The sequence below is a fragment of the Pongo pygmaeus genome, chromosome 5, assembly GCF_028885625.2.
Source record: "Pongo pygmaeus isolate AG05252 chromosome 5, NHGRI_mPonPyg2-v2.0_pri, whole genome shotgun sequence".
Classification (NCBI taxonomy): Eukaryota; Metazoa; Chordata; class Mammalia; order Primates; family Hominidae; genus Pongo; species Pongo pygmaeus.
In genome coordinates this window covers 117,696,663-117,719,898 of record NC_072378.2, presented here as the reverse complement: position 1 = coordinate 117,719,898, position 23,236 = coordinate 117,696,663, and the positions used below count along the sequence as shown (strand labels likewise).

Below are 23,236 nucleotides of genomic sequence, written 5' to 3'. Positions count from 1 at the left end.
CCCAGGGCCCTGGTGGTGTAGGGATTCCTGAGGGAGTCTCCCGGTCTGCAGGTTGCGAAGACTGTGGGAAGAGCATAATTTCGGGGCCGGAATGCACTGTCTTTCATGGCATGGTCCCTCATGGCTTCCCTTGGCTTGGGGAGGGATTTCCCTGACCCTTTGTACTTCCTGGGTGAGGTGACACCCTACCCTCCTTTGGCTTGTCCTCTGTGGGCTACATCTCTTGTCTAACCAGTCCCAATGAGATGAGCCAGGTACCTCAGTTGGAAATGCAGAAATCACCCACCTTCTGTATTGCTCTCTCTGGGAGCTGCAGACTGGAGCTGTTCCTATTCGGCCATCTTGCTAGCCACACAAATTACTTTTAAAATGGAAGGAATCTTACATCTTCTTACCATTGTTCTTTTCTGTTTTCTTCCCCCATCTCATCTTAACCCTCATTCTTAAGACATTCTTCAAACAAAAATGAGAACCACTACAAAAGAGAGTCTTGCATATCTAAGTGTATAGCACATTTCTACTTAAGAGATTGAACATTAAAAAACACTTTCTAAACTGTGAGCAAAGTTCATACTTAATCTATTTCATAGTTATAATCATCCATCATCCATGTTGATTCTGATGCTGGAGGGGTCTTCAGGTTTTGATTTCTTATTGGTCTCTTTGCTTTTCTCAGTCAGATGAAAGTGATGCTCACATTGCCTCATGATCTTCTTGGAGGACATCCAGCTCTCCCCTTGCTGTTCAGCTGGTGCTGCACATTGTCCTCCCCTTACATCTATGCCCTTGGCCATCAGGACTTCTCTCGCTTTTAAGAGACTGCAGGTGCAATTCCAGGGATTTCCATCCAGGTACAGGTGCCTGAGGTGAGTTAGACCCTCTAAGGCTTTTAGGTCTAAGGCAAAGATCTTATTGTTCCTCAGGCTTAGAACATGAAGCTGCTTGAGGTCCTTGAGCTCCCATTCAGCAATATTCTGGATGACATTGCGTTTTAGGTCCAGCCCGGTTAAGGTCCCTCGGAGCCTGCAAAGCATGGAAACAGGATGTGAGAGGAGGCCATGCCCATCATTCCACAACTGTCAGGGCAACAGTAACTGAGCAGCATTGCCTTTTCATACAGCTCTGTCTCTTCTCAAGCTAGGAAACAAGATTTATTTGAGAAAATTAATTATAAGCACAAATCTCAGTGTTAGTGTATGGATCCTTAACTTTTTCTCATAGATCTTATGTTCTAACCCTCTGATTTTTCTGGCTCCTATTCATAAAATCTTTAGTTTTTTTTCTTGTGAAATGAGATCACTCAAACAAATTGATAAGAAAAACACTAAGTTCCTCATTTCTAAGGTGGCAAAGGCCATTAATCAATAATTTACAGAAGAAGCAGTGAAAGTGTCAAATAAAAATATGAAAAAGTGTTCTTCATGAATATAAAAGGCAAATGAAAGAATGCAATGTTTTAATATAGCAAATTAAAACATGGCTTTAATTTTAAAACACTGCTGCTGTAGGTATAGTAAATACTGTTGGTAGAAGTGTAAACTGGTACCGTTTAGGAAACAATTTATTAATATGTATCAAATTTAATTAATATCATGCCTTTTGACCTAGGAAAAATAGAAAAAGTAAATATTTATTGACAAAGATGTTTGTCACATATTTGATATTTATAACAGCAAAAAAAAAGACTAATGCTCAATGATTTTAAATTATGAGATAATGGACTATTATGTGGTTACAAAAATCATGGGTTTTGATTTTTTTTTTTTTTTTAATACAGGATCTGTCTGTGTGGCCCAGGCTGGAGTGCAGTGGTGAGATCTCGGCTCACTGCAACCTCTGGCTCACCAGCTCAAGTGATCCTCCCACCTCAGCCTCCTGAGTAGCTGGGACCACAGGCACACACCACAACACCTGGCTAATTTTTTTCTATTTTTGGTAGAGACAGGGTTTCATCATGTGGCCCAGGCTAGTCTGGAACTCCTGGACTCAAACAGTCCACCAAACCTCGGCCTCCCAAAGTGCTGGGATTACAGGTGTGAGTCACCGCACCTGGCCTGATGTTTTAAAATAATTTTTTAAATAACAGTTATATGAAAAAGCTTTTGTAACTATGACTAAAAAAATCTAGAAGCTATAAAAAATTGATAAAGCATCAACATTAAACAGAATTTTAAAAGAAATTATGTACAGCAAAAGACAGGCAAAGTCAACAGACAAATGATAAACTGGGGATAAGCATGATGTCTGCACTTTATATCAAAAAAAGAATTAATCTCCTTAATATACAAAAAGCACTTAAAATTGAGAAGAAAAGATTATAAAATAAAACAGAAAAATGGGCAAAAAACCAAATGGAAGTTCACATAAAAAGCAAAGCAAAGGGCCCCCAAGTTTTCAACTTTATGCAGAACAGAGAAATTAAATTAAAGCTACACAGAGATGCCGCTTAACACTTATCAGATTGGTAAAAATTCTAAGCCTTAGCAATCTGGCCTGCGAACAAAGCTGTGAAGAAACAGATATTCTCACATATTGCTCATGGGAGTCTAAAATGGCATAGCCCCTATGGAGAAAAATTTAGCAAAACCTAACAAAAAAATACATATTTATTCTTTAGACCAGCAATCTCACTTCTAGGAATACACCCTGAAGATATGACTTTACAAATATAAACAGTATATGTGGCATTTATTATGATATTATTTATAACAGCAAAAGATTGGAAGCAACCCAGTACATTAGTAAAGAATTACTATGCAACCTTAAAAAAAATAAAATAATAAAAAAAAGAGGCTGGTCCCTATGAATTACCATGAAGTGATTTCCAGAAAGTATTGTTAAAGAGAAAAAAAGCAAGAAACAGAGCCATATATATAGTACACTAGTTTTTGCGTAAGAAAAGGGGAAATAAGAATTACATATACAAGTTTACTTATTTGGGGCAACTGAAGGAGAATGATAAACCAGAAATCAATAAAAATGGTTATATATAGGGAGTGGTTGGTTCCATGTGATTTTAATTTTTCAACCATGTTAATGTTTTACGTGTTCACAAAAACAAAATCAACTCCTAAAACTGAACACAAACAGGAACAAGCATATCTAATTAATTAATCCAATGTTTATATTTGTAACATAGTCATACAGAGAAAAGAAAAAGTATTCTGACTGAACAACCTTAGTGGATATATTTAAGCCTTAGATTCTGAGGACAAAAAGATCTCAAAATTTCTCTTAGTATGTTTATTGTTAATACTAATGTTAATAATGAAATTTTGAAATTTTATATGAATATTATCCGGCAAAACAAATAAGTAAATATATTCATGTCATTAGGAAACTATACTTTCATTGTAAGAGAAAAAGATAAAAATATAAAATAAAATAAAGAAAACCCTCTCTGATGTTAAATATGAATTGAAAATGTCAATGTGAATTCATAATTTTAAAAAATGTATTTTCTAGCTCTTGTTTGCTGAAAGGACCTAGAAACAGTATTATATTCTAGTAGCAATGCTACCCCAATGACATGAGCACACCAAGCACACAGATCTTAGCTGCTGAATTCCAATCTTTACTGGAAAGAACCAGAGCTTCTTGGAGAAATGACTGATTCTATGTCTAGGGAAAAAACCCCACAGAGTTTCTCAGCCAGAATGTGATAAAATGTTTAAGGATTAATGGAACACCCATTGGGATTGCTACTGTCAAAATAATGGAAATAAAAGTATTGGCAAGGATGTGGTGAAATTGGAAGCCTTTTGCACTGTTGGTGGGAATGTAAAATGGTGCAGCTGCTGTGAAAATAATATTTTTTTATTTTTAAAAATCTAAAAATAGAATTAGCATATAGTTTAGCAATTCCACTTCTGGCTATATATCCAAAAGAACTTAAAGCAGAGTCTTGAAGAGATATTTGTACCTCCATGTTCATAGCAGCATTCTTCACAATAGCCAAAGGTATAAGCAACCCAAGTGTCCATTTACAGACAAATAAATAAACCAAATGTGGTCTATACATACAATGGAGTATTATTCACCCTTAAAAAGGAAGGAAATTTTGACACATGCTACAGCATACATAAACCTTGAGGATATTATATTATGCTACATGAAAGAAGCCAATCACAAAGACAAATACTGTATGGGTCCACTTATGTGAAATATCTAGAATACTCACATTCATAGAAACCTAAAGTTAGAAAGTAGAATGGTGGTTGTCAGGGGCTAGGAGGAGGGGAATATGGAAAGTTTTGTAATAGGTATAAAGTTGTAGTTTTGTAAGATGAAAACTTCTGTAGGTTGGTTACACAAGAATGTGACCATACTTAGCATCACTGAAATGTACACTTACAGATGATAAATTTTACCTCATGTGTATTTTACAACTAAAAAAAAAAAAAAGATTAATGGAGTCATGTCTCATGAACAGAGGAACTACCTTGGAGGGGCTCCCAGTAGCCATATTTGTGACAATTTGGGCACCAAAAGAGACTAGCAACTGTAAGTGATCAAAACATACCAAATAAATTAAAATCCGTGGGTCCATAGTGATACTTGGGAAGAAAACAGAAAAGGGGAAGAGAGAGAGAAATAAAACATTATGTTAAGTGGAAAAAGTAGAATACAAAATTGAATGATCCCAAATATGTAAAAACAAATTATGTGCTTATGTCTAGACAAAGGCTCTGGTTGAACAATTCTGGATGATTTTTTAATTTTTCAGCATAATAAGTTTTCAAGCTTGAACAGCTATTGCTTTATGGAAGAAAATACAGGTTTTTTAAAACTGTGAATACCAATTTGAAAAATGTCATGCTCATGCCTGTTGATTTAAAAATAGAAAAGAATCACAATGGTGAATGTGAAAATCTTTTTCCTACACAGAAACTTTGTAGTAAGTGCTTTCCTTTTTATGAAATACAAAACATCTGAAAGTTTAATAGGGAAAAAAAGCCCTTCAAATTGAAATACCACCTGAATGCTATTTTCATACAAAGTGAACATACTGGATATATATTCATGAATTTTAGTATTCAGTGTAGTTTATTGTGGCAGTCCCAGTTATAGAAGTGTTATATCAAAAAGAGAAAACAAATAAGTTTAGCCATATTCTATGCCAATATTACCTTTTGCTTGTTATAGTATTATTATTACATGAATTTTATCCCAGAAGGTCAGTATTTTGGGTTTCTAGCACTTAGCCTACATTTTGCCTTCGGGATTTTCTTTTTTAAACTAAATTTGTCATTTGATATTTGTAATCATATCCTATACAGTAGTATGTATACATAAGTATTTACACTTTTTGAGTAAAAATAATCATTTAAAGTGTCTTCTTCCTAGACAGAATAAATTTTACCTAATAAAGTAGTTTAATTTACCAGGGAAAATCACTTTATGCCTTCTAACAGTTTGATAATTAAATTCAATTCAAAGTTAATCTCCAAGAAAATATAATTTTGTGCACACACCAGCTTATCTAAGGTGAATTTCTAAATGGTATACAGAAAATCTCTTATGTATAGGTTCCCCCCTGCCAAGGAAAAATAGACTATTGTTGGATTGTGTAGTAGTAAGCAAGACTTCGTTCCCATTGCAGAGGACAATGAAGCCTAACTGGGAAAGATCCGCTAGAGTAAACAGGTGTCAAAAAGTCCCAATGTATTAAGACTTGTGTTCTAACTTAAGCCATTCTGTTTACCACTGTGTGGTTTTAGGTAAGTCATTTCACTTCTTAAAGATCCTAATTTTCCACCCTACAGATGAACCATTCAGTACACACGTCCCATAACCAATGTTAGAGAATGAAAATGAGTAAGCCAAGTTTTCTAGGAAACAAATACAATTATCCAGTTCTTGGATGTGTATCCAAAAATTGTGCCTGTTCTTAGGCTTGCCTTTTTTTTTTTTTCGTGTCTTGTTTGTATGGAAGCCATCACCAAATGACATTGTAAGAGAAATCACTATTTATCCTGGTTTTGTGACTTTCTGACAGCCACTTATTGCTTTGATATAATTTGTCTTTATAAGTCTGATTTATATTTTAAAGTAGCTCTGATTTTAAAGTAAACAGTTTTCTAGAAATGCTATCATGTTCTTTGGGTAGCTATTGCTTTTTAGAGTAAAAAGGGGCACAGCCCATTTTGCAGTAGATAGCAGTTGGGTGTAAGATGCTATCTGCATTTGGTTCTAAGAAGCCATTCTAGATTTCAATTATCTGAAGAGTGGATAAAAGAGATAATCTAATTTATATTTATACACTAAGCTGCAAATTGATGAAATCCGAAGCAGCAACAATTGAAGACCAGTTCCTGGGCATTTGAAGTAGTATAGTTATTTTATTGACAGTAGAGTAAATCCTAGAGGCAGGACTATGCAGTGGCTAAACTTCCCTGGCTCTGGAGTTAAACTACTGTGTTTAAATTCTGACTATGACGTGGACCCAGTTTCTGAATACCTCTAAGCCATAACACCCTAGTCTGTAAATTATTAGGTAAACCAGTGTACCTACCTTCACAGAATTATTGTATGTGTCTAAGTTCACTGCTGGTTTTAGTAAGCACTTAATAAATGTTAGGTATTATTTTCTATCTCAATTAGTGTAATGAGGCAAATGTAGTAGGTCTTTGAATATATGTGTACCTAAAACCATATACTACTATTTTCTTGATGAAATGTAGAATGGAGGATGGTAGGCAAAAGAAAAGATATGCCAAAATATCGTTGGTGATAGAAGCAGGTTGCCTGTGTTAATAGTTTACTTGTAGAAAACTGAATTGTATATTATAGATACTGTGTATGAAGAAGAAATATACAAATTTTTAAAAGTTGTAATGTTTAAAGGCCATAAATAAAAATTTTTTAATTAAAATATAAGGAATACATATTATCATGTTTCAAGTTTTAACTTTTTTTTTTTTTTTTTGAGACAGGGTCTTGCTTTGTCACCCAGGCTGGAGTGCAGTGGCACAATCATGGCTCACTGCAGCCTCAACCTCCAGGGCTCAAGCAATTCTCCTACCTCAGCCTCCTGTGTAGCTGGGACCACAGGCATGCACCACCACACCCAACTAATTTTTTAAAAAACTTTCATAGAGATGGGATCTCACTATGTTGCCCAGGCTAGTTTTGAACTCCTGGGCTGAACTGATCTGCCTGCCTCAGCCTCCCAAAGTGCTGGGATTACAGGCATGAACTACTGTGCTCAACCATGTTTTAAATTTTAGTGAGAGGAAAACCACAGGGAAACCTTTCTGGGTCTTTCCCACTTGTCAATCAAAACAAAAAAGAGCTGAGGAGTGGAGGCAGTGTTGATAGGGGTATTTCAAAACAAAGAATTTTGCTATCACAGCTGGCCAAGTACTTTGACAGAGCAGACAGTTGTGTTGCTTAATTTAAGCCTCACAGGAAAAGCCCACTCCCACCTCATGTTACTGGCCCCATTGTCCTTGCAAAGTAGCTCTTGACCCTAGCTGCACATTAAATTCATCTGGGGAGCTTTTCAAAAGTAGTGATGCCTGAGTCCAGGGGCATCTGATTTAATTGGTTTGAAGTGAGGCCTAGGTATAAGTATGCTTTTTAAAAATATTTCTCCATATAATTCTAATGTGAAGCCAGATTTGAGAACTATGGCTAGCTCATGCTTGCAATTCCACTATACATTCCATTGGGTAAAACACTGTGCTTTCTGTAGTCACTTGTTAAAACACAAATACTCTGAGAAGAGTAAATAATTAAGTTACTTTTTCCACTTTTTTTTTTATTATTATACTTTAAGTTTTAGGGTACATGTGCACAATGTGCATGTTAGTTACATATGTATACATGTGGCATGCTGGTGTGCTGCACCCACTAACTCGTCATCTAGCATTAGGTATATCTCCCAATGCTATCCCTCCCCCCTCCCCCCACCCCACAACAGTCCCCAGAGTGTGATGTTCCCCTTCCTGTGTCCATGTGTTCTCAGTGTTCATTTCCCACCTATGAGTGAGAATATGTGGTGTTTGGTTTTTTGTTCTTGTGATAGTTTACTGAGAATGATGATTTCCAATTTCATCCATGTCTCTACAAAGGACATGAACTCATCATTTTTTATGGCTGCATAGTATTCCATGGTGTATATGTGCCACATTTTCTTAATCCAGTCTATCATTGTTGGACATTTGGGTTGGTTCCAAGTCTTTGCTATTATGAATAGTGCCGCAATAAACATACGTGTGCATGTGTCTTTATAGCAGCATGATTTATAGTCCTTTGGGTATATACCCAGTAATGGGATGGCTGGGTCAAATGGTATTTAGTTCTAGATCCCTGAGGAATCGTGACACCGACTTCCACAAGGGTTGAACTAGTTTCCAGTCCCACAAACAGTGTAAAAGTGTTCCTATTTCTCCACATCCTCTCCAGCACCTGTTGTTTCCTGACTTTTTAATGATTGCCATTCTAACTGGTGTGAGATGGTATCTCATTGTGGTTTTGATTTGCATTTCTCTGATGGCCAGTGATGGTGAGCATTTTTTCATGTGTTTTTTGGCTGCATAAATATCTTCTTTTGAGAAGTGTCTGTTCATGTCCTTCGCCCACTTTTTGATGGGATTGTTTGTTTTTTTCTTGTAAATTTGCTTGAGTACATTGTAGATTCTGGATATTAGCCCTTTGTCAGATGAGTAGGTTGTGAAAATTTTCTCCCATTTTGTAGGTTGCCTGTTCACTCTGATGGTAGTTTATTTTGCTGTGCAGAAGCTCTTTAGTTTAATTAGATCCCATTTGTCAATTTTGGCTTTTGTTGCCATTGCTTTTGGTGTTTTAGTCGTGAAGTCCTTGCCCATGCCTATGTCCTGAATGGTAATGCCTAGGTTTTCTTCTAGGGTTTTTATGGTTTTAGGTCTAACATTTAAGTCTTTAATCCATCTTGAATTGATTTTTGTATAAGGCGTAAGGAAGGGATCCAGTTTCAGCTTTCTACATATGGCTAGCCAGTTTTCCCAGCACCATTTATTAAATAAGGAATCCTTTCCCCATTGCTTATTTTTCTCAGGTTTGTCAAAGATCAGATAGTTGTAGATATGCAGTGTTATTTCTGAGGGCTCTGTTCTGTTCCATTGATCTATATCTCTGTTTTGGTACCAGTACCATGCTGTTTTGGTTACTGTAGCCTTGTAGTATAGTTTGAAGTCAGGAAGTGTGATGCCTCCAGCTTTGTTCTTTTGACTTAGGATTGACTTGGCAATGTGGGCTCTTTTTTGGTTCCATATGAACTTTAAAGTAGTTTTTTCCAATTCTGTGAAGAAAGTCATTGGTAGCTTGATGGGGATGGCATTGAATCTATAAATTACCTTGGGCAGTATGGCCATTTTCATGATATTGATTCTTCCTACCCATGAGCATGGAATGTAAAAACCACATGATTATCTCAATAGATGTAGAAAAGGCCTGTGACAAAATTCAACAACCCTCCATGCTAAAAACTCTCAATAAATTAGGTATTGATGGGACGTATCTCAAAATAATAAGAGCTGTCTATGACAGATCCACAGCCAATATCATACTGAATGGGCAAAAACTGGAAGCATTCTCTTTGAAAACTGTCACAAGACAGGGATGCCCTCTCTCACCACTCCTATTCAACATAGTGTTGGAAGTTCTGGCCAGGGCAATTAGGCAGGAGAAGGAAATAAAGGGTATTCAGTTAGAAAAAGAGGAAGTCAAATTGTCCCTGTTTGCAGATGGCATGATTGTATATCTAGAAAACCCCATTGTCTCAGCCCCAAATCTCCTTAAGCTGATAAGCAACTTCAGCAAAGTCTCAGGATACAAAATCAATGAACAAAAATCACAAGCATTCTTATACACCAATAACAGACAAACAGAGAGCCAAATCATGAGTGAACTCCCATTCACAATTGCTTCAAAGAGAATAAAATACCTAGGAATCCAACTTACAAGGGATGTGAAGGACCTTTTCAAGGAGAACTACAAACCACTGCTCAATGAAATAAAAGAGGATACAAACAAATGGAAGAACATTCCACTCTTAAAACTTAGCAGGATTACTCAACAAAATGCTTTCTAAAAGTCACTTGAGTAGAAAAACCCACCAAGTTCACAATATTGCCCATGGCTGTCATAGCCTGCTGTCACATCTTTTACATGATATAGTTACTGTCTAACCTGTTGTATGATTTTTCATTTTATACACTATTTTTTTCCTTTGGAGTTGGGGCAGTCAGTAATTAAAAAATAAGGCTTGTGGCCAGGCGTGGTGGCTTATGCCTATAATTCCTGCACTTTGGGAGGCCAGGGCCGGAGGATCACGAGGTCAGGAGATGGAAGCCATCCTGGCTAACACGGTGAAACCTCGTCTCTACTAAAAATATAAAAACAAAATTAGCCAGGCGTGGTGGTGGGCGCCTGTAGTCCCAGCTACTCAGGAGGCTGAGGCAGGAGAATGGCGTGAACCCAGGAGGCGGAGCTTGCAGCCAGCTGAGATCGAGCCACTGCACTCCAGCCTGGGCGACAGAGCAAGACTCCATCTCAAAATAAATAAATAAATAAATAAATAAAAAATAAGGCTTGTGACATTGTCAAGAAGTTATTTAAATAAAAAGTAGTAGAATCTTGAGACACTGCAAGTGTGTTTTCGCCTTAGGGCCCTTGAATTGGCTGTTCTTCTGTCTAGAAAACTTTCTCTCAAATAGCTTCGCAGCTAAATCCCTCACCTTCTTCCAGTCTTTGCTCAAAAGTTATGTTTTCATGAGGGTTACCTTTCTTACCTTATTTAAAATTGCAACCAGCCACCTCACCCACTACACTCTTGAACCTGATAATCATGCCCTTTTTTGTTGTAAGCTATAATAGCTAATATAGTCTGAATCTTATATATTTTACTTATGTATTATGTTTGTTATCAGTCTTCCCCTGCTAGATTTTAAACTGTATACAACAGGAAGTTTTATCTCTTTTATTACATTGATGTATCCCAAGTGTCTGGTAAAATACCTGGCACATGGTAAGTGCTCAAAAGATATTGATTAAATTAAAGCAATTGTGTATTCATGCTTATGTAGTAAAAGAAATTAATTACTTTGAAATCACCTTCTATATATTTGGAAATACTGATTTCTCTTGGAAACATCACTTTTTGATGTTTTATGCTGAGTACAGTTATCATACTATATAATTTTAAAATCCCCTTTTCGACTAGAAAAAAGAACATCTCTACATGTCAAAGATAATTTTCCCTTTTTTACTGATAAAAAATTATAATAGGCTGGGACTATAATTAGTGGCTCATGCCTATAACCCAGCACTTTGAGAGGCTGAGGTGGGAGGATCACTTGCTCCCAGGAGTTTGAGAATAGCCTGGGCAGTAGCAAGAACTCATCTCCAAAAAAAAATTATTTTAACTAGCCAGACATGGTGCATGCCTGTAGTCTCAACCACTCAGGAGGCTGAGGGGAGAGGGCTGCGTTAGCTCAGGAGGTTGAGGCTGCAGTGAACCATCATCACCCCACTGCACTCCAGCCTGGGTGATAGAGTGAGACCCTGTCTTAAAAATATATATATTATAAAACACAATAAAATTAGGTAAATAGAGTAGCATAGGATTCTATAGAGACCAGAAGTTGGTATATTAATTATGAGAAATTTGATAATGCTAATAGCCAAGGCAAGAAGCCTTTTATTTTTTCAATAAAGTGCTGAAAGGAAAAAAAAGAATCCACTGATAGACAAACATACTATCATTTTAAAGAGAATAATAGTGATTCATCCTACATTTTAAAAATTTATCTACTTTAAAATGTAGAACATAAAATAAAGTTTAAAGAAATAGGATCAATTAATATAAACACATGTTGCATTAGTTATAAATTATGAGTAGTTGGGAACAGGTGCAGCAGGTTGGGTATAAAGGGAGGGATATTCGGGAAGAGAAATTGTCCGAGTGTGAGGGCGTGCTTGTGTGTGTGTGTGTGTGTGTGAGAGAGAGAGAGAGAGAGAGAGAGGGAGACAGAGAGAGAGAGAGAGAACTGAAGACATAACCAAAACCAGAAGGTAAGACCAACCTGGTGGACTCACCCACTCATACAGACAGACACACAGAGAAGTAACCAAAGCCAGCTAAAGCTCTTTAAAGGTCACATCACTGAAGAGAATATGAGGCTCCCCAACAAGTAATTCAAAATAAATACAATATTACATTGTAAAGTTTTAATTTTCCCCCAATAACTACTACTTCAATGCATTTTAAATTATAAATATCTTACTATATTTTCCCCCTTATTTTTTCCTGGTGTCCTTGTTTTGCTAGTAGCTAAGCTCAGGCTTACTGACTGTTGATTATCCAGGCAATATGCAGTATGAAACTGAGACACAGTCTTTACAGTGTCTTCATATTATGTTTACTAATAGAGATATCACCTGTCGGTGTCTTGTTGAGAGGTGAAGCCGCCTGGGCTTCTGGGTTGGGTGGGGACTTGGAGAACTTTTCTGTCTAGCTAAAGGATTGTAAACACACCAATCAGTGCTCTGTGTCTAGCTAAATATTTGTAAATGCACCAATCAGCACTCTGTAAAAATGCACCAATCAGCACTCTGTAAAATGGACCAATCAGTGCTCTGTAAAATGGACCAATCAGCAGGATGTGGGTGGGGCCAAATAAGGAAATAAAAGCTGGCCACCCTAGCCAGCAGCAGCAACCTGCTTGGGTCTCTTTCCACACTGTGGAAGCTTTGTTCTTTTGCTTGCAATAAATCTTGCTGCTGCTTGCTGTTTGGGCCCACGCTACCTTTATGAGCTGTAGCACTCACTGCAAAGGTCTGCAGCTTCCCTCCTGAAGTCAGTAAGATGACGAACCCACCAGAAGGAAGAAACTCTGGACACATCTGAACATCTGAAGGAACAAACTCCGGATGCACCATCTTTAAGAACTGTAACACTCACTGTGAGGGTCTGCGGCTTTATTCTTGAAGTCAGCAAGACCAAGAACTCACCAGAAGGAGCCAATTGTGGACACATTGTCACATAGACAAGATAGATAAAGTTAGTGCAGGAGTGAGTTTGAGGACTGGAGATTCCACACCTCTGTTTAAAACTTCTATCCCTAAATCCTTGTGTAGCCTTGATCAGATAATTCACGTTTGCTCTAATTCTCTTGCTTATATGATGTGCTGAATTGTCCAAATCTTCAGAAAATTTCTACGGTAGCTACAATAAATGAAAACACTCACTCACCTTAGGAGTATGGACAACAGTAGGTTCTGCTCCAGGGCCAGGTTGGAGAGCTGAGAACACCTCTGCAGGGCTCCAGCTTCAAAGAAACTCACAATATTGTTGTGCAGAATCAAATGTTTCAAGTCTCGGAGGTCCTGGAAGTCTTGTGCTGTAACTCTCTGAATCAGATTATTGCTACAATCAAGTTTTTGTAGCTTTACTGGTAGTCTGAAGGGCAACATTTGGAGCTGGTTTTGGGACAGCTCAAGAGCAGTTAAATTGTAAGGAACTGTGCCCCATTGATGGAAGAGAATAAGTTTTCTGACAGGTAAAGATGGGACAGATTCTCCAAGTGTCTTGTATCTCAAAACCTTACCATTGTGAGCTGGTTTCTTTCCATCTTTAAAGATAGCAAGGATTTGGGTAGATTGATAAGAACTTTAATCAGAAAGTTACCACCGAAACTGAGAAATTGCAAAGACAACAGAGAAGTAAAGAAGCTATTGTTTAAGATGTAGCTTATTATTCTCCAGGCTCATATGTGTCAGATGGGGAAGTATCAGGAGTCCAGCTATAGCCTCCATATTGTTACCATCCAACATCAAACTTTGCAAACTGGCAAGGGAGGAGAAATTGCTGGGAGAGAGGGAAGAGATCAGATTGTTTTTAAGTTCGAGGATTTTTAATTTCTTCAGTCCTTCAAAATCTGATCCATGTAGGACATTTATTGACTTATCATTTAGTTTTAACACTTCAAGACTGGCTGGGAGAGCACTGGGGACTTAACTTATTTTTCCAGAGTTCTAAGGTCTTCAAAGTACTCAGAGTTTTGAAGGTGTCATTTTCTACTGACTCTGTTCCACTAGCCAGCAGAATAGAATCTTCTAAAGCCAACATTCCGGTGAAGTCAGACAGCTACAAAAAAAGTGGAGGCAGGGAAGGGGAAGAAAAAGCAATAAATTAATATTGTTTAAAAAATACCATATACACTGTCATTACAGTACTAATAATACTTCAGATTTCTCTTCAGATTCTATTTTAAATTATCTCTTGGAAAAGGGTTGAAACTCAGATCCTGAATATTTTTATTTATGATTGATAACATCAGTGTAAGGTATGAAAAATATTCTAAGCACTTTCACACATCATTGATAGACACATATTATTGGCCAACTTTTACTACATATTGTCTGACCCAGCAAATTTACTTATAGGCAGAGATACTTACAAATTGCAAAATGACTCATGCACTAGGATGTTCTTTGTTGTATCATCTCATATTAGCCATAAATTGAAACAATCTGGAAATCTTTCACCAAATTGTTAGTAGTTTCTAAATCTAGAGGGTAAGATTACAAAGGATTTTCACTAGCTACATTTTGCATTAACATTATGAATCACACGTTTTAAAAAGGCATTAAAAATTACAAAAATGTAAATGTCCTAGTCTGTTATCACTAGAATGCACTTACTGAAAACACTTTCAACTATATTGTATTTTGGGAAATGAGCCTACCTGTTTCCTATACACAATTTTCACTTCACCAATGAAAAAAGTTCATAAAGAGACAAATGTATACATGTTATCTCCCTCCGTCTCTGTAGAGCAAAGAGTTCATTCATGCATATATCGCAGACCTAATGCCACTCTTCCTCTAGAGTTTAGATATTTGCCAAATCTGATATACTTGCTTCGTGTTTTGTAAATTCTCCTGTCTCTCTACATGCCTGCCAACCTCTGAGCTTAATACCCATGTCTTTTTCTCAATGATGTAATTATCTTTATTTGGTGCTAGGAGTAAGGTTATGTTTAAGCAGAAAAAGGAATTGTTCCATGATTTCTTCAGGTTGATAAATCTTCACAAAATTTTCAATCTGCCTTAGAATTCAATAAAGCTGCAGTTTTCAGTATACAATTTCATGTGTCTTACTATCCACAGTTTTTAAATATTTGACTTAATTATGCAGTTGAGCACTTTTGTAATACCAGTACATGATTAACAACTTCAAGATGAGTTAATTTTGTATCATATATTTATTATAAGTACTTATATTCTGAGAGGATATGTGATGTGAATTATCGTGTATTTTTAAACATCTCTAATATGTTACTCCATTAGGACACTCTCCAGTTAAAATTTCCATAAATGAATATTTTTAATCATAATGGTTTCAGCAGTTGCCTTGGTTAGATATTGCTGCTAACATTTTATATTTTCTTAATGATTTATCAGTTATATTGAATAGTCCTAGTCCCAATAATGATAGAGATTTTATTCTTGCATTAATTGAGTATCTATGAGTGCCAAGTGCTTTTTTATATATTATCACCAATCTCCTAATAACCCAGCAAGTTTACTGTTATCAACACTGGCTACTAGATGAGGAGACTAGGAGAACTAGAATGTGAAAGAATTCAGAATTTCAGCAAGGTCTGTTGAACTGTAAACCCCTTTCTTCCTTAGCTACACCATTTTCTAAAGCATTTTCTATTGCCTTTGGCCTGTAATTGATGTTTTTCAAAAGAGGCTCAAGATCTAGACACAAATGACAGAGCTTTAAAAAAGCAGAGATTTTAGGGATTATCTAATCTAAATTTCCCATTTCAGCAATAAAGAATTTCAGGCCCAAAAAGTTAAATAACCTGCTGAAGACTCAGTGTTCTTTACACTCCATTCTGAAATGCCTTTTTGTAGGCTTATCTTTTATATAGAGTCAGAAATATCTCTAGACATATATCTTTATGTCTTGGACTGTTGAGATTCCCCAAAAAGAACTGGGTATTATATTTCAACTTATATCTGAGTGACTATAAACAAAAAATGATTACTAACTATATAGTAAGTCTCAGAGATGACATGGATCAGAATGGGCAATTTATTTTGGGAATGGACAAGGGATGGTGTCAAAGCTTCAATTTGTCTTGATTTCTATTTATAAAGTATACAGACTGGGCTAAATAGACTTCATATTCTTAAATCACTATTATTAAGCATAGAAAGCATTTTCTTTCTTTTTTTTTTTTGGTCAGGGTCAATAGAGATTACATTTAATTATTAATTAAAATGGCTACAATTTTAGAAATATTTACTGTATTTAATTTTTACAAAGCCCTATGCATAAGCATAATTATTCCATTTTCAGAGAGGGAAACTAAGGCTCAAGAAAGTGGAATAACCTGTCCAAGTATATCCTTTTCTAGTGGAAAAGTTGGGCTACTAACCCAGGTTTATCTTACCCCAGTGCATATATTTTTAGCCTTACTGCTATAACATCCTTTAGCTGAAGAAAATAGAATTGAGGTGCCACATAACAATGAGGAAGACTCCTGCTGACTTTCAACTTTTCAGTTGGGGTTGCAGAGCTGACAAAGGGAAAAAAATTCTGCCAGACCAATTATTCCATTTCCATGGCTTAAGCAGGGCTTCACACAATATATGTGGAAAGAGATGCTTTTGCCCTAGAGCTAACCTTGAGGCTACTGGCAGCTTTTCCAATATTGCTTAAAAAGCAAGGCCAGTAAAATGAAGTAGAGCACAGGATAGCTCCTGCTAGCTTCTCCAGGAAAGACTTTGTTTCTGGTTTCAATCCTAGGCGGACTCTTCTCCAAGTAGTAAAGGGAACAAACCCTTTTCTGGCTCCTTATAGATCCAATGTACAACGAAACTGACATACACACAAAGTGATGGTTTCAGACCTGTGTGAACCAAGCCAGGAATGAGTTTGTAAAAAAATGTTGGATGTTTTCCTGATCATCAAAGCAACATTTTTTCTCTACAAACAATTTTTAAATTCTGGAAAATAGAGAGAGAGTATAAAATAACCCATTATCCCCCCATTCAGTAATAATTCTTGTTTATATATTTCTTAGGAAGAATTTGAAGAAGCTTCTTGTCTTCCACGAAAAGCTTCTTGTCTTCCACAAAAGATGTAAAGTACAATCATTTTAACTGACTGCTACCATAACTATATTCCCACTTGTCTTCTACCTCTGAAGAGAATATATCACTTTGGCTTATCCATTTGAATGGCAATAGTGAAGTAAACTTAATGATTTTTTACACATGTGGACACAAAGTACGAACTAAACCTACAATCCTCTAAAAAGAAGTGACTTGGGTCACCTAGCACATTGTCCATTTGGTATCACATGTAATCAGCTATTCATTGTGTCTTTCACTCAACATAGTTAAGCAGTTCATCATGGCTTGAGACTAAAGTCCGAGTTAGTGAATAGCAACAGAACAGGACAGAGGGAACAAAAGAATGAAGCTGAATTCCTTTCTTATGCCATACCCAAAAATTAACTCAAAATGGATCATAGACCTAAATGTACAAACTAAAATGGTAAAACTCTTAGAATAAAATATAGGCATTACATTTTCATGAACTTGGATTAGGTAAAGCTAGCTTAGATATGACACCAAATGCATGAGTGACAAAAGAAAAATAGATAAATTAAGTCAGGTGTAGTAGCTCAAGCCTGTAATCCCAGCACTCTGGAGGCCAAGGCAGGTAAAGAGCAGCTTGTAAAGAAAGAGTAACTGAATATATGGGGGTGCAGAAAGTTAGAGAGCAAGGTCTGGAGAGAAGTGTGAAGCATGGAATCAAGGGCCTTGAATACAAGGAGAAACTTGTCCTCTCTGGAGAAGAGTTTGCAAAAGTGGATGGAGACAAATTTGTACACAGTGAGCAGGGACTGAGGGAGATCAAGTTTTGCATGATTTGTCAATAAAATGGGAGGCCAGCTATTCATTGAGAATGAGGATGGCAGGAATTGAGTATGCAACCCAACACTCTACCGAAGTTTTGGAAGATATTGAATGATTCTGTAAATTCAAACCCAATAAATAGAATGTACATTGTATTTACCAAATGCAAGTGAGATATGGTCACTTAAAACCTATGCAAGTGAGATATGGTCACTTAAATCCTAAGTATTTTTAAAAGAGAAGTATCATTGGTCAGAACTTTCATCAACAAAAAGAACTTTCCTTTTCCTTGACAAAACAATCCTTTTATTACGTTTCTGTTGTGAACAGTCCTTCCAAGAAATAATTACCTAGCTTAAAATCAGGGAAGTGGCAATGCTGCTATTCAATGAAACTAAACCAATGACAAATTGACTCAACCAATAACTGAATTTAATAAGAGGCATAATTTTATCTTATTGGCTACAAAGTACCAGTGTATAATCATTACTAGGATTAGTTGACATTCTGCTCAATAAGCATATCAAGTCCTCAGAGCAAATATTTAAGTAGCTTACCCTTTAACCAGGTGTCTTGCTTGAATATTTACACTTAATGGGGTCAGACTTTCTATCTGGTGTTAGACACTACAGGGTTAGAAGAGGAAAGCAAACAGATGGAGACAAGAAAACTGTGTTTATTGAGCCGGGATCTAAATACCATGCCACATATTTAAAACTCTATGTGTTTATGGGACACTCATATGAATATTTCTTAACCAAATTAAAGGGATGGTGTCTCTGAAGGTAAGGTACACTCACCTGCTGCCTCTCTGCACCTGGCTCACAGAGAGACATTTCTTTATCTTAGGATTTGGATCTTTGAGGGAGAAGCAGTGAATAGTAAAGGGAAAATTAGAGAGCCATAGAATTTTCCATCTGGAAGGGGCCTGGGATCACCTATCTAATCTAGCCTTCTCACTTCATAAAGGTGCTGCCCAGAGATTTTTTTAACAGCCAACCTAAGATAGTCATATCTCTAATTAGGGGGGAAACTGGGATGAGACTCTAGTCTCTTGATAACTTTCAAAACATCAGAGATCAAAAATAAAAGTTCATTTATATTATATAAGTCAGACAAATCCATAGCACTCTTTTCAGTGCCCTCTGGATAAGTGGGCATAAAAATAAGTCATAATTAAAAGCACATAGAATGAGAACTGTGAGGAACTTGGCAAAACAAAAAAATTTATTTCCTCTGTATAGGTTTCCACAAAGACACTGGTACCTGACTGATACATAGGGTTTGTGTGAATTCTTCTGATATGCTGGGTTTGCTTTGGTAGTCTGATGAAACTCTAAGTATCATCTTCCATCCATGGAATAAACAAAACTACATTTTCCCCTGAAAGGATTTATTCTTAATCCTGGGGACATAAAGTAGCAGTATACTTTTTGTTAAGCAAGAGTCATTTTTACTTTGCAGCAACATAGTTTTTAATATTTTGAATAAAAATTAAAATAGAGTATCATTAACTGTAGATTCTGACTTTTGTTGTTGTTTTCCTAAAAATAAACATCCAGAGGCATATACCCATCTCAATAGTACAGAGCAAGCAGGTAGCTAGTTCAACTACCCTACTTTGATAACTAGCACATTTAAGGTATGATTATTTAAAATAAATTTAACAACCCCACACTTGCCCCTCATACTGTCTCACAAAGTAAGATTGCAACAATTTGAGTGGTGCATGGCACAGTTACCTGGAGGTGATGAAATTTTCTGTGGCTGATGTAGAGCCTCTTGATGGTAGAAGGAATACTTGATGGTACCTCCGTTGGTCTGTAGCATTGCGCCGACTGCATAGAATCACAGTTACATCTTCCAGGACAGTTAGGATTAAAACCATTGCTAAGAGAGGGCAAAATAAAGAAAGTATAAAGCAGATGCATCTTCCAAAACAGGGGATCTCAGATGTAGGTAGGTGTTCAGGTGATGTCTCTTTATACCATGAAATCTGATAATAAAATCTTATGAATGTGTACTCTGTCAATGTAAGAAGACAGTAAAGAAAAATTTTCTTAATTTGGGTTAAAACGTTAGCAACAATTATAAAGAAGAAAGGGCTTAAACATTGATAAGCTGCCTTAATATTTGTAGGTGAGCAAAACCCTATGTTATTTATGGTTTTGAAAGCTAATCTGCAAACACCTCTATTATCTGTAGTTTGCTTGTTTTGTTGAATGTGACACTAGGGAATTAGTGGACAAAGACAAAGAGCTGTTTTATAATGGGCCATAAAACCTTTGAATTTTGTGTGACCCTATATTAAAACCATTTTTGTGGGACTGAAACAGGCAGGTGTTGTCTTCTCACATTAACTAGTAAGGGAAAATAGGAATGTTTTCTATTTGTTACTGCTGTTTCAGTAACATTTTATTGCTAAATAAAACAATGGTGGTACAATGGCAAGATACTTAGAGGCACAGATAACTTACTCATTTATCACTTGATCCACCCAAATATAATATTTGGAAAACAACTTTGTTGCTCAAAAATATAGCTCATTCAGAGAACAAAACCTCAACATGAGTGGATTATTTTCATCTATTTTTAATAATGATAGAAAGGGCCTCTAGCCACTTCAGAGAAAGTTGTCAGTTGTGAAACCTCACTGACTACAGAGGGGAAAACTTCACTTGTCTAGGCACTCCTTTGATGTGGCTTTTTTATCTTGCTCTCAGCATACCTGCTGAGGGTTTCAAAAGCATGCTATGCAAAAAATTATATAAAGAAGATCTCTATCCACAAATGAAGAACTTTATTTCCTAATGCCAGCAGGCCTCAGCAGTTTTCTCTAATGAAACTCTCAATATTGAAAAGATCCTTCGGTCTCCTCTTCAACCTTGCTTCTCTGCTATAACTGTCATTTGAAATGTGAACTCTGAAAACCTGAGACAGGTCTCAGTTAATTTAGAAAGTTTATTTTGCCAAGGTTGAGAACACATGCCTGTGGCACAGCCTCAGGGAGTCCTGAGTGGTGGTCAGAGCAGTTTGGTTTTATACATTTTAGGGAGATATGAGACATCAATCAACATATGTATGATGAACATTGATTCGGTCTGGAAAGGTGGGGAGGGGACTTCCAGGTCAAAGGTAGATAAGAGACAAGTGGTTGTATTCTTTTGAGATTCTGATTAGCCTCACCAAAGAAAGCAATCAGATATGCATTTATTTCAGTGAACAGAGGGGTGATTTTGAATAGAATTGGAGGCAGGTTTGCCCTAAGCAATTCCCAGATTGACTTTTCCCTTTAGCTTAATGATTTGGGGGGCCAAATCACTAAGATATTCAGTCCCACAAGATATTTTCCTTTCACATTTCCTTCCTTTTAATTTTTTAAAATCTTTTGGAGAAAGCATTTTAGAAGAAAATGAATCTCTGGTCTCAGGTTTCATCTGATCTCTCATGGCTAGGATGTTTTATTCCTAGACAGGTGGGTCTTGAGTTATTAGGAAAGCTCATTTTTAGAAGGTTGTGAAGTGTCATGTACTATGAAAGGAAAATAGGAGGAGGAAGGGAGAAAAATAACAACAAACAAAGAACATCCTGGAAAATCAACGTAGGCCACATTACTCTGAAGTCCATACATCAGTAGGCAGTTATAAAAGGGGCTTATGTATGTAAATAGGTTGCTGTTATTTTCTTCTGAAGTTTAAGCTGTCTAGCTTCAGTTCACAGGGCTTTATGAAAGCACAGCTTAGTTTTCAGTGACTCTGAATTAGGAAAAATGGGAAAAAAGGTAAAAAAAATGAAAACATTATTTTAAAGTCTTCTAGCCAAGAAAAATTAGAATTTGATCCAAACTGTAGAAAATAATAAAAATTGAAAAGCATTAGGGAAGACTAGAATCTAACAACAGGTGTACTACAGTTTTTGAAACCTAATTTTTCTCTCTCCAGTTTCCCATTTTTACTAAAGAGAAACCATAGTAGGACTAATTTGCTTTATTATATTTGGCCTAATTATTTGTATACAGTGTGGCAAGAATAATTAATTTTTACATAACTTTTTTTTTCTTTTGAGATGCAGTCTCACACTGTCACCCAGGCTGGAGTGCAGTGGTGTGATCTTGGCTCACCACAGCCTCCATTTCCTGGGTTCAAGTGATTCTCCTGCCTCAGCTTCCTAAGTAGCTGGGATTACACCTGGCTATTTTTTTTTTTGTATTTTTAGTTAAGACAGGGTTTCACCATGTTGGCCAGGCTGGTGTTGAACTCCTGTCCTCAAGTGATCCACCCATCTCACCCTCCCAAAGTGCTGGGGTTAAGGGCATGAGCCACCATGCCTGGCCTAAATAGGCTCTTAAATTGGTCTTGATGGAACTTTATTCCATAGTAGGAATAAGCCAAGCCCAGTCATGTCTTTATACTATTAAATACCTATGTGTTGGGTGAATTCGTCTCCTCTTGAGGTTCCAAGATAAACCTGGGGCCCTGGACTTGTCAGAAAGTCCAGGACTTACCACAGGTCAGGAACCCTGTACAGGAACTGTGTAGACAAAGGTAAGCAGACAGTTTTTCCAAGGAGTTTTATTGGCTCAATAAGTTTGATTCCTAAATGGAAAACCCGCCATTCCAGTAAAAGCCTTGGTAAAATAACCAGTTCTCCAACTGTGTCCTGTTACAAATGAAAACACATTCTCATTGCACTTATGCTACTAATTGTATTGTCACCAGTTAAGAATACTCACAAATAATTTCCATATTCTGTGGAAATAAGGTAGAGAGAAAAAAATATGCTCCAAATTTTGTTCATAGGAGTATACTTTACTCAATTGTTAAAATTTGTAAATAGCTTACAAGTTGTTGACTCTGAAAAGCAAAACAAAGGATCACCAATGTTTTAAGCAAAATTTAAAAAGATTACTTCAGCCTTCTACTAGTTTAGTCCATGAAGTTAATTCCTATTCTGCTTGATATTCATGAACATTTCAGCTCTCCATGAGTCCTGAAAGTTTTCCTCTATTCTGAAGTCACAATCTTGAAAGTTATCAGAAACCTGCATTCAAGAGCACCTGTTAGAGTTTATAGAGGACTATAAAACCATCTTCTAAAGAGGACCAAAACAAGACAGTAATTGTCCATGGATGGCAAAAAGTTTCAGGGCAGCCATACTCAAAGACAAAATTGACAAGGAAATTTGTTACCTCTTGTGGCACACAATAATTTAACATAACAATTATAATTATTACTGATAACATACATTAAGTCACATCAAAATTATAGGAATTCTCATAATTTTAGAACACATACCAATAACATAGTTA

The 23,236-nt window shown here is 36.5% G+C and overlaps 1 pseudogene; it reads right to left on the bottom strand.

The window, feature by feature from the left end:
• Positions 1-574: 574 nt before the first annotated feature.
• On the bottom strand, positions 575-19,859 carry LOC129039110 (nephrocan-like; annotated as a pseudogene).
• Positions 19,860-23,236: the final 3,377 nt, after the last annotated feature.